This window comes from Rissa tridactyla, chromosome 15, assembly GCF_028500815.1.
Source record: "Rissa tridactyla isolate bRisTri1 chromosome 15, bRisTri1.patW.cur.20221130, whole genome shotgun sequence".
Lineage (NCBI taxonomy): Eukaryota > Metazoa > Chordata > Aves > Charadriiformes > Laridae > Rissa > Rissa tridactyla.
Window position 1 is genome coordinate 7,195,731 of NC_071480.1, and position 5,958 is coordinate 7,201,688.

Here is a 5,958-nt window from a genome sequence, read left to right on the forward strand (position 1 = left end):
CTGCTGGGAGCGTTCCCATCCCCACGCAGATGGGACATCTATTGCTCTTTATCAAAAATCTTTTTTTTTTTTTTTTTTTACGGGACATCTACTGCTGTTTATTACAAATCCTTTTCATTAATTGACAAGTATATTTGCTTTAAAGGAAAGCTTTAGAAAACCGCCCCGCAGATGCTTTTGTTTCTGTTTGATCAGTTTTGAGGCTGGTGTTCCAAACGGCTCCTGAAATAAAGTAATCATCAGGCTCTGCCGCACTGTTGTGGGTTTATATTTATATAGCAGAGGGCTTTGTTTGGGGGACACTATTCTAAGTAATAATGTGATTTTCATTTACTTTACTTTAGACATTTCTGTAAATAACCACTTTGGGAACCTGATTTAAAAAATAACCCTAATGATGATGGGTGGGCAAGGGGTCACTGAGACAGCGGCCGTCCCTCGCCTCTGTGCAAACCCACCCATGCCACGGTCCCCCTTGGGACCAGAGGCTGGCAGAGGGGTCGGGGTGACGACAGAGAGGGGTGTCTACAGAGACGTTGTGCCTCCAGGTGCTGGGATGCCTACGGGGAGATGGTGCCAGCAGAGATGAGAGTGCTGACAAGGGTGCGCTGGGGAAGCAGCAGTTTTGGCAGTTCAGCCTTGCCCTCTGCCAAGCACCCATCTCCCGTGGGGTCCTGCATCCAGGGATGCTGAAGTCTTAGCCCTTCCGTGGCCAAGAGGGGCTGGGCCTGATGTAGTGCATGGATGGTTGGAGCTCTGCTCCCCCACCAGCCCGGCCGATGGATGCAGCTTGGCTGGGCGCCGGTGGCAGGCAGGTCACGTCTCCGAAGGTGAATGCAGATGGCTGTGCAGGTAAACACCACGCTGCAGCTTCCGCTCAGCCGAGCACGGACCCACCGAGCCCGGGCACAGCTCATCGCGCAGCCCGAGCAGCAGCAGGGGGGGAGGCGGGCAAGGCGAGGGGGATGCTCAGGGACAACCGGACGGCTGCACAAGGACACCCGGCAGGCAGGAAGGTCCGTCCCCTTGCAGAGCTGCTGTTCCAGCAGTAAATGTTGCATTCAGCTCCTCAAACCAGAGCCACCCCTGGAGAGGAGGCGGCCGTGGCTCAGCACCAGGGCAGCCCAGCATCGCCCAGCCTGGCCTGCACGTAAGGGGTCTGGCTCAGCAGAAGCAGCCTCTGGGAAGGCTGGATAAATAGCAGCAGGCGAGGAATATTGCTTCTCAAAGGTCACCGCTTCCTCTGTGCTGCTGTGGATTCACCCGCTTCAATCTCTCCTCCTCCCCCCCGGCCCCTGTCCCAGCAGCTCCAGCAGACCCCAGCCCCAGTGCCGGGGGGCAAAGCAGACTCCCCATCAAGCCAGGCTGTTCCCAGCCTTATCGTCTGACTGGGCGGTCATTTCTACTGGAAGGAAAATCCCCAAGGCCGGGCCATCGTCCTGTGAGATTTGCCAAAGGGAGCAGGCGGCTCCCGGCCTCCTGCCCTTTCCTGCTCCACTAAATCACCCCAGAGCCCTCCCAAATGTTTATTCATTGGGAAAGCAATAAAAGAGAAGGAAACCCCAAAAGACAAACTCCCACCATCCTGCTTTTGATTGCATTTGATTATTGTCTTAGTTCTTAATCCTTTCCCACTGCAGACTGGCCAAGGAGGGAGGGAGGGTAGGAGGAAACAGGGCTTGGAGGGGGTAAAAACACAAATTTCCCACTAATATCTGTGTTTGGAGGGGTCTGTGTGCCACTAGGGTGGCTCAGTCAGGATCTAGGGGTGACAGTGCCCCCCCGGCTCCCCAGGAGGGGACGTGGAGGTGAGCAGGAGCATCCCTGTGTTTGCAAAGGTGACCGAGCACAGGGCAGCTGTAAATCATGGGACGGGTGGGCCATGGGTGCTGCTCCCCGTCTCCCAGCCCTTCGATGGCCAGGGCAGGGAGGCAGCAGGGACAGACAGGTGAGGATGCTGTGACAAGCATCATCTGCCACACGGTCGGATGGCACCACTGCCACCAGCACCGCGATGCCCTCAGGAAAGGCTGGGGGAGGGCTTTTCTATCTGTTTGCCCTCGCAGAACCAGACCTGGGTTCCCAGTTTGGCTGATAGGAAAAACTTCCCCCCTCTTTGAGCGGTCCCAGGGTGCCCCGTGTCCCTCAGGGGTGGAAGGGGCAGGGGGCGACAGCTGCGACACCCAGCGTAGCACTGGCAGGGATGGGTGAGTGGGGCAGCGGAGGCTGGTGAGATGGAGGTGAGAGGGAAGGGAGCGATGGCAGAGGCTGAGCATCCTCTGCTGCCGCTGGGAACAGCTTCCAGCCTGCTGCCGGCAGCGCGGAACGCGGCCGTGGCCTGGCCTCTGCCGTTCGCACCGGGAACGGCAGCGCTGCCGGCAGCCAGCCCCGGCACCGGGCTGCTTTCAGTGACGGTGGCAGCAGGGACAGGCATTTTTTACCCCTGAGAGAGATGAGAATGAGTGAGAGCGGGACACGGCGGGGTCCAAACAGGTGGTGAGGGCTGGGGCAAGAGGCGTCCCCTCCATGCGGGGCTTTTCCCCCAGGCTGTGTCCCGAGAGACCGGGGGATGAGGGGATGGGAGGGACGGGCTCCCTGAGGGGCTGCGGGGACACGAATCCCTCTGTCTGCATGCGGGAGCAACTCAAGACAACACGGGGGGTCCCACAGCCAGATGGGGGGGCTCATGAAGAGCCAGCAATGGGAAAAATCTCCTGGAGAACCCGGACTGAGAGACATGTCAGGAAGTGGTTGATGTATTGGAAAGACAAGGAAACCCCGGACTGCAGCCCTAGGGTGGGAGAGTGGGGTTTTTACAGCACAAAAATGACAAGGTTTTGAAAACCAGGATATTTCACCCCAAGCATCTTTGTGACACTGCCTCTGAAAAGTCACCGGAGATGGTTCCAAGCTCCTGGAACCCCCCCGCAGGTGAGAACCCACCCGAAGAGCTATTCCCCAGCTCCATCCATCCCCAGCACATCTCGTAATCCTGACTCCCTCCACCTGTGTGTCCCAGCTGGGGATGGAGGGTGCCTGGTGAGCGGGGGAGGTCAGACCCCGCAGGAGGCAGGGCTCCTCTCCCCGGGGAGCAGGCAGCCCCCCGGCTCCGTCAGCTCTCCCGCGGTGGGATGGCCGGGCTCATGCCACATGTCACAGCCCCATTAGCACCCAGGCTTGTGCACCGTTGTCCTTGGGAGGAAAAAACGCAGCTGCCCTGAAAGCAAAGGCCCTCTTCCACACATACTTGAATTATCTGAGAAAAAGTCCTGCTCCAGGGATGCCAAGGCCAAGGGGAGCAGGGCTGAGCTTGCCTCTGAAAATCCTCTTTCAAAAGGCCCCAGGACCTTGGCTTTGGTTTATAAGGAAGCCCGATGCCACTCGGATCTCCTCCCCGCCGGGTGCTGCAGTGTGTCTCCATGTCCAGGGACGGGACCTGCCCTGGCAGCAGCCACCTCCCAGCCTTTGGACCAGCAGGACCTCGCCTGTCCCCAAGATGCTGGGGACAGATCCCACCCTGGAGGATTTTGTGGGATAACAGGGAGGGATGGTGCATAAGCCAGCATGGGCAGGACGCAGGAATAACCACAAAACCATGGAGGAAATGCAAAGAGTAAATTTAACCTCGATACCTGGCGAGCGGGGGGATCTCCGAAGCAGTGCCAGGGCAGACGCACGCAAGCAGGAGCGCAGGCACTGCAGGGCTCGGTCCTTGCTAGAGAGAGTTTGTCAGTGAGAGAGTCCGGACCCGCTGTTCTTCTCTGTATATGGGGGATTCAAGCAGGCGTAGTTTTCCACTGTGCCTTGATCTTTTCCGACAGCAGGGCAGGAATCTCAAGCATGTTCAATAAGGTGCCCCTGAGTCCGTCACAGGCCCGTGTTATCTGAGCACAGACGTTCCACTTGTCGAGCACACAAGACTAAACAATGCTTGGTGTGATATATGTGTTTTGCGACACCTCAGCTGCAGGTCGCTTCGGCATGTTTACAGTCCTCCTCGCCAATGTTCTGTTATTTTCCCACATCTCCTGCCGAGATGTCCCCAGGCCTTGCACATCGCACCGGGGGCTCCCACCAGGTCACACATTGCCACTGCTCCTGGGTGCCTCCTGCACAGGACGTGTCTCCTAATGCCGGGGTGCACAGCACTGTGTCCCCTCCCTGCTTCCTTTGGGGACAGGCCAGCCAGGACATTTCTGGCCGGGCTGGGCTGTGGGGTGGTTCGCACCGCAGAGGGAAGTGCTCTGCAGAGCATCTCCCTGCTGTGCTGATGCAACACCCTGACACTGCTGCCTTGGGCGTTTTTTTGGTCATTTCTTTCACTTCCTTATTGCCCAACGCTCCGCAGGGTTTGCACAGGTGGCCGTCACCGTCCTCTCTTTCCTCCATAGAAGGACACATCCCGCAGGTTGGAGCCTTGGAGCGGGATGCAGGCAGAGCCGCGGCAGCGATGTCTTTTGTTGGCCGATGTTTGTCCCAGACAAAGACAGTCTCATCTGTCCCCACCCAGGGAGGAGTCAGTGCCTGGCATCTTGGCACGGATCCCCGCTTGCCACCTGCCCCAGCTTGCAGCAGGGGACACCCCCACCTCACCGCTCCCTCACCCCTGAGTCACGGGCAGAGAGCACCCGCCCTCCCCGTGGCACAGCCCGCGTTGGGGCACCCGTGCCCAGCCACCCACCCCAGCACCCACTGGGCTCTCCCCTTCTCCACCCGCTTCAAAACACGACTTCAAAGGAGCTGGGAGGAACCGAAAGATTTTTCCAGCTTATTTTTTCAACCAGGAACAGGAGTGGATTTGCTGAGCAAGAACTCATGGAAGTGGAAGGCGGAGGGCCACCGCAAGCACGAGCTCAACGCCCTACTAGATGTCAGCGAATCCAAGCTGGACCCAAGCCGCAGCACCCAGGGACAGCTTTAGCACAGCAGGGCAGTTCCCCGAGGCTCTGCCAGGCTCTGGAGGAGTCACCGCTGGCAAAGCCAACAGGACCGGCTCTGCGGCCGCTGCCCCAGCCTCGCTATGCGTCACCTGGATTTGGCCTGGCCGGCAGGACGTGCCTGGGCCCACGGTGCCCTCTGGGCTGTGCCAGCCCACGCCGTGCCCACTACGTTGCCCAGCACACCAGGGTCCCCGCTGCTTGGAATGGGGTCCGGGGGGCCATGCCCCGGTGTCCTGATAGTCCTAACAGTGGCTGGTCCTAATAGTAGCTGGTCCTAATGGTGACTAGTCCTAATGGTGACCAGTCCTAATGCTGACCAGTCCTAATAGTGATTTTTCCTAATAGTCCCCAATTCTAATAGAGCCTGGTCCTGACAGTGACAAGTCCTAATAGTGATTTTTCATAATAGTGCCCAGTCCTATTATGAAAAATAGGATAGTGTCCTATATCTATCCTGATAGTGCCCAGTCCTAATAGTGCCTGGTCCTAATAGTGACAAGTCCTAACAGTGACCGGTCCTAGTAGTAGCTGGTCCTAATGGTAACCAGTCCTAATTGTGACCCATCCTAATAGTAACCGGTCCTAATAGTGATTTTTCCTAATAGTGCCCAGTCCTGATAGTGCCCGGTCCTAATAGTGATTGGTCCTAATAGTGATTGGTCCTAATAGTGACCGGTCCTAATAGTGACAAGTGCTGTTAGTGCTCAGTCCTAACAGTGCCTGGTCCTCATAGTGCCTGGTCCTAACAGTGACCGGTCCTAGTAGTGACCAGTGCCAGCAGCGCCGGGCCCCGGCAGCGCCCGGTGCCGGCGGTGCGCAGCTCCCAGCCGCCGGTGCCGGGGCGCGGAGGCGGGGGCAGGCGGCAGAGCTCCCTCCCCGCCGGGTGCCGGCACCCCCGGGGGCCGCGGTGTCGCCGAGCGGGGCGGGGAGCGGCGGGGACACACACGCGTGACGCGCCGGGCGGGGACCACGCCCCCCTCGAGACCACGCCCCCCTCGAGACCACGCCCCCTGTAAGC